The 9687-nt window shown below is 41.6% G+C and overlaps 1 protein-coding gene across 14 annotated transcripts in view; it reads right to left on the bottom strand.

Moving 5' to 3' along the window:
• Positions 1–8386, bottom strand: part of LOC106568769 (kinesin-like protein KIF1A) — a 63792-nt gene extending 55406 nt beyond the window's left edge. For 4 of the 14 annotated variants that reach the window (XM_045693859.2, XM_082960728.1, XM_082960727.1 and 1 more), the window contains exon 1: positions 8031–8386. The gene's annotated coding sequence lies outside the window, so the exon portion shown is untranslated. The remainder of the gene's footprint in view (positions 1–8030) is intronic. The other 10 variants (XM_014139433.3, XM_082960730.1, XM_082960729.1 and 7 more) reach the window with 3 other exon arrangements.
• Positions 8387–9687: the final 1301 nt, after the last annotated feature.

Genomic DNA, 9687 nt, shown 5'->3' on the forward strand with positions numbered 1-9687 from the left:
TAGCCTACAGTAGGCCCACATACAGTGGTAGCCTACACACTTCAATGCAAAAGATCAACTGTCTGTTCACCTGTTCAATTCTACTGTATGTAAACCGCACTCTCTTTCGCATATAAAAATGTGAAATTATAATATCGAATAGGCACAATGAGAGATGTGCACGATAATTTGTTGTATGGCTACTTGGGGAATATGAACTCATCATGGCCATAAAAGGTGAGGAATTTATTTTGCAACGGTTATGATATATGTACTATGTTTATAAGTGAAATATTGTCTGCTCGGGAAATTTGACAATACAGTATTCAGACGTAGCCTACAAACGTCAATGGAAAAGGTGAACCGTCTCGGATCAAACAGAGCAAAATACTTTAAATAGCTTATCTATTTACTACTGTGAACTGGGTGCAATTAAATGAGAGATGGGACAAATGGTAGCCTATCTTAACTTGTTGTAGGCCTATAGGCTATTTCGCGGATATGAAAACATCATAGTCAGAAAAGGTGAGGAATTTATTCTGCAATGACCATGGAAATTAAATAAATCATAGGAAGTAGATGCCTATTTCCCACTCTCCCACCCTGGCGCTCGACGTTGACGGTTTACTAAGCGCCGGTCCTGGCAACCCAGCATTACGCACACCTGGCAACCATCATTACGCACACCTGCGCCCCATCATTATACACACCTGGACTTCATCACTACCTTGATTACTTCCCCTTTATCATGCACTCTGTAGCCTCATTCAACAGACAGTATTGGTTCGGTTTTCTTGTCCAGATGCTTCTCTTGTATCGCTCCACGTTAGTTTTTATTAAACTCACCACCTGCTTCATGACTCCCTACGTCTCTGTTAGAATAGATGTTCACTTTTCTCACTAACAGCAAATTATTACATTTTGTTATTTTTTTATCTTCTTGTTTTTTGTTATGAAAACGAGTGTCATCATAAAGTTGAAGTCGGAAGTTTACATAAACTGAGTTTAAATGTATTTGGCTAAGGTGTTTTACCATTCCTGACATTTTATCCTAGTAAAAATTCCCTGTCTTAGGTCAGTTAGGATCACCACTGTATTTTAAGAATGTAAAATGTCAGAATAATAGTAGAATGATTTATTTCAGCTTTTATATCTTCCATCACATTCCCAGTGGGTCAGAAGTTTACATACACTCACATAGTATGTGGTAGCATTGCCTTTAAATTGTTTAACTTGGGTCAAACGTTTTGGGTAGCCTTCCACAAGCCTCCCACAATAAATTGGGTGAATTTTGGCCCATTCCTCCTGACAGAGCTGGTGAAACTGAGTCAGGTTTGTAGGCCTCCTTGCTCGCGCGCACTTTTCAGTTCTACCCACAAATTTTCTATAGGATTGAGGTCAGGGCTTTGTGATGGCCACTCCAATACCTTGACTTTGTTGTCCTTAAGCCATTTTGCCACAACTTTGGAAGTATGCTTGGGGTCATTGTCCATTTGGAAGACCCATTTGCGACCAAGCTTTAACTTCCTGACTGATGTCTTGAGATGTTGCTTCAATATACCCACATAATTTTCCTCCCTCATGATGCCATCTATTTTGTGAAGTGCACCAGTCCCTCCTGCAGCAAAGCACCCACACAACATGATGCTGCCACCCCCGTGCTTCACGGTTGGGATGGTGTTCTTCGGCTTGCAAGCGTCCCCCTTTTTCCTCCAAACATAACGATGGTCATTATGGCCAAACAGTTCTATTTTTGTTTCATCAGACCAGAGGACATTTCTCCAAAAAGTACAATCTTTGTCCCCATGTGCAGTTGCAAACCTAGGTCTGGCTTTTTTATGGCAGTTTTGGAGCAGTGGCTTCTTCCTTGCTGAGCAGCCTTTCAGGTTATGTTGATGTAGGACTCGTTTTACTGTGGATATAGATACTTTTGTACCTGTTTCCTCCAGCATCTTCACAAGGTTCTTTGCTGTTGTTCTGGGAATGAGTTGCACTTTTGCGTACTATTGTTTGTACAGATGAACGTGGTACCTTCAGGCGTTTGGAAATTGCTCCAGACTTGTGGAGGTCTACAATTTTTTTCTGAGGTCTTGGCTGATTTCTTTTGATTTTCCCATGATGTCAAGCAAAGAGGCACTGACTTTGAAGGTAGGCCTTGAAATACATCCACAGGTAAACCTCCAATTGACTCAAATGATGTCAATTAGCCTATCAGAAGCTTCTAAAGACATGACATCATTTTCTGGAATTTTCCAAGCTGTTTAAAGGCGCAGTCAACTTAGTATATGTAAACTTCTGACCCACTGGAATTGTGATACAGTGAATTATAAGTGAAATAATCTGTCTGTAAACAATTGTTGGAAAAATGACCTGTGCAAAGTAGATGTTCTAACCGACTTGCCAAAACTATAGTTTGTTAACAAGAAATGTGTGGAGTGGTTGAAAAACAAGTTTTAATGACTCCAACCTAAGTGTATGTAAACTTCCGACTTCAACTGTATATCACTATTAATATACACCTAATGTGTGATAACTAGCAAATTAATTAGCTAACTGACATTAGCCTGCCTAGCTGGACCTTCTGAAGAAGGAAAATGTTTTATTTGTACAATTTCCAAAAGATAACCAAACAAAAACATTTATGAGACGTGTTTGTGCCGTCATTAGTAGCACAATTTCTAACTTATTTGCATTTGTTTTTTACATGCACTTCTATGTTGACTTCTCCATTGATGTTGTTTTTAAGTTTTCACAGACTTTTCTTAGCGAATGTACAATCGTCACGAATTGAATTATGGTGAGTTTCAGGCCCCGGAGTGAACATAATTGTACACTCGCAAATTTGACTGAAAACGAGGGCTGAGGGGCTTACGTTGCAAACTTCCCTTGCTTGGCTAATCATTTGGACCACCCGCCAAGATGGCGACGGGGATTCCCCCAAGGGCATAAGGCGAGGGTAAGTGGACAAGGGTGTGTCTTTTATGAGTTTGAACTGCAGCCAGGGTGTGAACAAAGATGGGGAAAGCGACATCCCGTTGCTATTGACCGAAGCTCACTATAGTTTCCAGACCCTACTGGATTGGCTGTTAATACCTATTCTGTGGGAAAAAATCCTGGAATGTTTACAGTAAATTACTGGCAGCACAGAAACCAGTAAATCACTGTAGATTTACAGGCCCTTTACTGTAACACAAATTTACTGCATATTACTGGAACACAAGTACAATTATGGATTTGTAGAATTTACAGTGCATTACTGGAAGCACAGTGGTTAGTAAACTGTTGAAGATTTTCAGCGCCAGTAGCTAATGCCAACAACAGGCAGTTTTTAGCACAGTCATAGCAAGTAAAACATTTCTGTAACCGCTAATGGGAATGTTGTTGTCGTTAAGGATGCATTGGTCTTCAAATTAACCTGGATTTGTTACAAGATACCGTTCTGGTGTATCTTTGCACATCTCTGGCTAGCGCAAAGTACATTGCTATAATGTTCACTGTAACTTGCCACTAGCTTCCTGTAAGTTCCTGTAAAATTCTGAGCAATGACAACACAACACTGTAAAAAAAAGTAAATGCAACTGTAAGCATGTTAGCATTTGTATAGCACTTGCACTTCTAGAGGCCTGAAAGTCTTCCAAACTGGCTGTGATTACAGTGCAAAACAGATCAAAATGACACAGATAAATATTCAACCATTTGAAGTTTAAGACCTGCTGTCACTGACGTGTTCTTTATACACCTTAAACAGCTAGAAAACTACTACAACATATCAGTTCAATTGGTACACAGCATCAAATATAGCCACTTACAAGGCCCGCCTCAAAATAAGTTAATGAGCCAGTGATGCTTTCCCCACCTACAATATTTTCATACAATACACAATAATTTAGAGAATGCTGCAGTAAATATACAGCAGACAGTACTTTATTGTTAAATGTTACTGTAATAAAATTACAGCAAATATGTAATTATATATATCAGCATACCAATTTGGTGTTTTATTTAACTTGAACTTGTAGAGGCCATAACCAAGGTCTAAACTGGCAGTGACTCCCAGGACAAAAAAGATCGAAAGGACATGGCTAAACACTCAATCATTAAAGGTTTGAAACTTGATGCCACTGATCTGTTCCTATATACATTTAATTGTTAGGAAACTACTACCGCACATCAATTCAATGGGGTTTATTGGCATGGGTAACATATATTTACATTGCCAAAGCAAATGAAATAGACAATCAGAAATGAACAACAAACACTAAACTCACAAACATGCCAAAGGAATAAAAACATTTGTCATATAGTGACTGTATACAGTCTTGTAACAATGTGCAAACACATCTAATTTACTTTGGTACAGCACTCTCACTAACGGGTGAAACAAGTATAGCCTCTTACAATGTATACCTCCAAATTTGTGAGAAGGGTGCAATTGCGTGCTGCAATTCGGGGAGTTCCGGCATGTAGGCTTTCCTGCATCTTCAGGAACACCTCTTTATACTTACAGTGCATTTGGAAAATATTCAGACCCCTTCCCTTTTTCCACATTTTGTTACGTTACAGCCTTACTCTAAAATGGATTAAATCTTTTTTTCCTCATCAATCTACACACACAACCCCACAATGACAAAGCAAAAACAGGTTTTTAGATTCTTTTTGCTAATTTATTAAAAATAAAAACAGAAATACCTTATTTATATAAGTATTCAGACCCTTTGCTAGGAGACTCAAAATTGAGCTCTGGTGCATCCTGTTTCCATTGATCATTCTTGAGATGTTTCTACAACTTGATTGGAGTCCACCTGTGGTAAATTCAATTGATTGGACATGATTTGCCTATATAAGGTCCCACAGTTGACAGTGCATGTCAGAGCAAAAACCAAGCCATGAGGTCGAAAGAATTGTCCGTAGAGACAGGATTGTGTCGAGGCACAGATCTGAGGAAGGGTAGGAAAATGTTCTGCAGAATTGAAGGTCCCCAACAACACAGTGGCCTCCATCATTCTTAAATGGAAGAAGTTCGGAACCACCAAGACTCTCAAGGGGCTGGCCGCCCGGGCCAAACTGAGCAATTGGGGGAGAAGGGCCCTGGTCAGGGAGGGTGACCAAGAACCTGATGGTCACTCTGACAGAGTTCCTATGTGGAGATGGGAGAACCTTCCAGAAGGACAACCATCTCTACAGCACTCCACCAATCTGACCTTTATGGTAGCGTGGCCAGACGGAAAACACTCCTAAGTAAAAGGCACATGACAGCCCGCTTGGAGTTTGCCAAAAAGCACCCAAAGGACTCTTAGACCATGAGAAACAAGATTCTCTGATCTCATGAAACCAAGATTGAGCTCTTTAGCCTGAATGCCAAGCGTCACGTCTGGATGAACGCTGGCACCATCTCTACGGTGAAGCATGGTGGTGGCAGCATCATGCTGTGGGGATGTTTTTCAGCGGCAGGGACTGGGAAACTAGTCAGGATCGAGGGAAAGATGAACGGAGCAAAGTACAGAGAGATCCTTGATGAAAATCTGTTCCAGAGCGCTCAGGACCTCAAACTGGAGTGAAGGTTCACCTTCCAACAGGACATTGACCCTAAGCACACAGCCAAGACAATGCTGGAGTGGCTTCGGGACAAGTCTCTGAATGTCCTTGACTGGCCCAGCCAGAGCCCGGACTTGAACCCGATCGAACATCTCTGGAAAGACCTGAAAATAGCTGTGCAGAGACGCTCTCCATCCAACCGGACAGAGCTTGAGAGGACCTGCAGAGAAGAATGGGAGAAACCCGCCAAATACAGGTGTGCCAAGCTTGTAGTGTCATACCCAAGAAGCCTTGAGGCTGTAATCGCTGCCAAGGTGCTTCAACAAAGTACTGAGTAAAGGGTATGAATACTTATGTAAATGTGATATTTCTTTTTTTATATAAATTAGAACAATTCCTAAAAACCTGTTTTTGCTTTGTCATTATGGGGTATTGTGTAGATTGATGAGGGGAAAAAACAATTGAATCCATTTTAGAATAAGGCTGTAACTTAACAAAATGTGGAAACAGTCAAGCGGTCTGAATACTTTCCGAATGCACTGTATATTGTTACATTTTTAAGCTAGGACAGGCGGGAGGCTTTGGGCGCTCCAGTACAGTAGGTGGCGTTAATGCACAAGAACGTTGGATGCCGATAAACCCCAGAGAAGACGGGGAGGGGGCGACAACGGTAGTTAGCTAACCATACACCAGTAGACAGTGTCCTTTGTCCCCGCATGTCGGGCGCTGTTTTCCCGCAGTTCTGTTAAGGACGGCGAGGGCAGGTGTTCAACAGGCGGGAGCGAAGGACACTGTGCTTGCTTGCTAACTAACTAGCTAGCTAACACATGGTGTCCCTAAAGAGCAAGTTAGCGCACCGTGTCCCTAACGAGCAAGTTAGCTAGTTAGTTAGCTAGCTACACAGTGTCTCCCCAGCCTCCGGTGCTAGCGGGGGGCTGTTCATGAAGGAACCAATGGAATGCTTGAGGGGGAATGCCCACATGCAGGAATGCCCCAAATTGCGGGCTGCAGCTGCCCATTATTGAAATGTGTTAATGAGCCACAACAATACCATGAATCCGCAAAAGGCTTTTGGCACTCCAAAATTACAGTATGGTACTGAATTACAGTAAATTACTGTAGATTTACAGAGAAAGGTTTTTAAATTCCCAAAACACCGTTTGTCACTGTATTCTGTGGGTGGTACTGTGTTTCAGTACATTTCTAACAGTACAGTAGCCAGTGTGTTACTGTAGATATACAGAACAAATATATACATATTTTTATATATTGGTATGTAGCCTAGTGTATTATGTACAGCATTCTAACTAATGGGTGCAAGAAAATATAGCCTTTTACAAGGCGCACCTCAAAATATTGTAACGATCCTGGGTTTATAAGCGCAGAAATCGACTCTGCCGCTTGAGCATGCATTTGAGGCACAGTCGATAGCGCGCCGGACTTCGGGCTTGAAGGTCGAGGGTTCGAAACCTGCTCCCTGCTGTTTCATTACAATATGTTAATGAGCCAGAGTTTATTTCGTAACCCACATTTTCCCACAATGCATCATAATTCACAGTATGCTGCTGTAAATATACAGCAAAATAGGGAATACAGTATTTTAATACACTATTTTAATACCCTATTTTAATTTGTCAATTTAAGGCAATGTGTAGCCTGCTTGCTAGCACCAACATGAGGGCAAAGCTAGCGTGGCTATCTGTATAATCGATCACTGCTCTTATTTCTCTTCATTCTCGATGGGTATTTAAATATGTTCGTCTACAACGCTGCAGCTGACAATGCCAATATTTAACCTAATTAGGGCCTGCGTCGGTAAGCCTATTGACCAAATAATGTCCCATCCATTACAAAATAGTTTGGCTTGTTACGTTTCATGATTTCCTTGATTCTACAGAAAGCAATAGGCTATCAACCCAACGTGGTTGCGAAAAAATCTCCCCAGTCATATCTTTCATGTGCACACGGTCAGAACACATATATGTTTGCCAGCATCACAAAACATACAGCCCGCACAAAATAATGTAATAAGTGCATAAATTACATAATTGCCAAGGATATTAAGTGATAAATATTATGCACCGACCTAGTTCGTGGTTTTCTGTTTACACTCGAAAAGACCCGATATTCGTAACGTAAATATTGTAATCTCCAACATCTTGCGCTGCCGCACCTCAATGCAAACGCACTGTCAAAGCAATAGGCTACTAGCCATCACTCCATTTGGTGCTATGCTATTCGCCCACTGTAAATATCGATGTCATTGAATTCATCCGGCCATAAATTCATCTCTGCGACACACTAACAAATTCAGGATGATCAGATTTAGTTGTTTATTTTGACTGTGAATCAGATTGAATAGGCTATTGACAAGGTTATTCTGTAAACCTGTAAAAACAATTGTTTCAACCCTGAGAAAGAGCGGAGCACCAACCTTGGTTCCCCACTGCGTCAACCCAAGGCCATGATCAAAAAACAACATCTCATCAGAAAATAACACATCTCAATCGTTTTACCTAACCACCTCGAATCCGACGACCGCAGTGGGTTCCTCCTTGATATTTCTTCCTCCCGTCGATATCAGCTAACAGCCTCCCTCAGTGTATCCATGCAGGGAGTATCCGCCCCGAGCAATAGAAAGAGACACAGAGCTAGACCACCCAAGTCAGGGCTATGGGTGAATGGGTTCTAACAACAGGGCCTGGTACACAGTAGCGCGTCAGTCTGTCTGCCAGCCAGACATGGGTAGGGTAGGGGAGTAGACAGGGAGGAGAGGAATTAGGCTAGAGCTAGATGGATGCAGGAGGCGAACTCAGAAGAGAACGACCTTTGGTTGGTCCACAGTAAAATGGCTTAGGTGCCTCAGCCAAGGCTGCTGGGAGTCAGTGATGACATCAGCATCATCGTAGTGGAAGCAGGCAGTAGAGATCAGTTATTTAAGAAGGAAAAAAATGTATTGCAACAATAATAACAATATTACACATCAATACAGGGACATTTCTGTGAATACAATGAAGAAAAAAATGAAATAATCGAACACCATGCGAACCCAGTGATGCAACACAGAGAAGGGAGGAGGGAACTGATGGAGAGAGCAAACAGGGAATGAAAAGGCTGGGATGGATAGGAAATGACTAGGGATCCATGTGTTGCCGCCATTATACAAAGCACAGATACAGTGCTTTGAGGTGGGGTAGATCTCATTGGTGTCTCACTAAGCTAAACAGTGGAGAGTAACGTTGTAATTCTATCCTGGGTCAATGCATGTACACATACAGTACTACACCAAACATGCATCCACTGGCTGTTCAGTGAATGAAGTCTTTGTTGTTCGAGTTCAAGTATTCAGCTGTGTGGACACGAGTCAACAATTTGGGTCATTGTTTCTGGCAAATATGTTTTTTTGGTCTAGTGACACAAAGGATTTGGGGTATTATACTGGACTGCAACGCTATTACAGAGTAGAGAGCAGAGATATGTTAGAAATATTCTAAGAAGTCACCATGTAATTCCTTGTCTTTGTATTTTCGTGAGTGATCTCTGTGAAGTAAATATATGAATGGGATTTTCCTCCCTTCAAGATACTGTAGTTCTCTTCCGAGATATTCTAATGAAGCTCTTTCTCAAATCAATTTACAAAGTCATCATTTTGAATAGACAATATCCTTGATCATATTCTCTATCAGAGCCTGGTCATAGAGGCTGTATCACAACCGGTCGTGATTGAGAGTCCCATAGAGCGGCGCACTATTGGCCCAGCATCGTCCGGGTTTGGCCGGTGTAGGCTGTCATTGTAAATAAGAATTTGTTCTTAACTGACTTAGTTAAATGAAAGTTAAATACAATTTAAAAAATAGAGGAAGCTGAGGAGGGTAGTAGAAGATCAATGTTTCAACCCCATCTGCTGGACAGCTGTCACTATTACATAAAGCCGGTGTAGATAATCAAATCAAAATAACACAATCAAATAACAATACCAAGGCTATATACAGGGGGTACCAGTTCCGAGTCAATGTGAAGGGGTACAGGTTAGTCGGGATAGTGTTTGGATCGGGATAGTTTGTTGATGATGTGGACACCAAGGAACTTGAATCTCTCGACCTGCTCCACTACAGCCCCGTCGATGTGAATGGGGGCGTGTTCGGCCCGCCTTTTCATGTAGTCCACGATAAT

This window comes from Salmo salar, chromosome 14 (assembly GCF_965601325.2).
Source record: "Salmo salar chromosome 14, fSalSal1, whole genome shotgun sequence".
Lineage (NCBI taxonomy): Eukaryota > Metazoa > Chordata > Actinopteri > Salmoniformes > Salmonidae > Salmo > Salmo salar.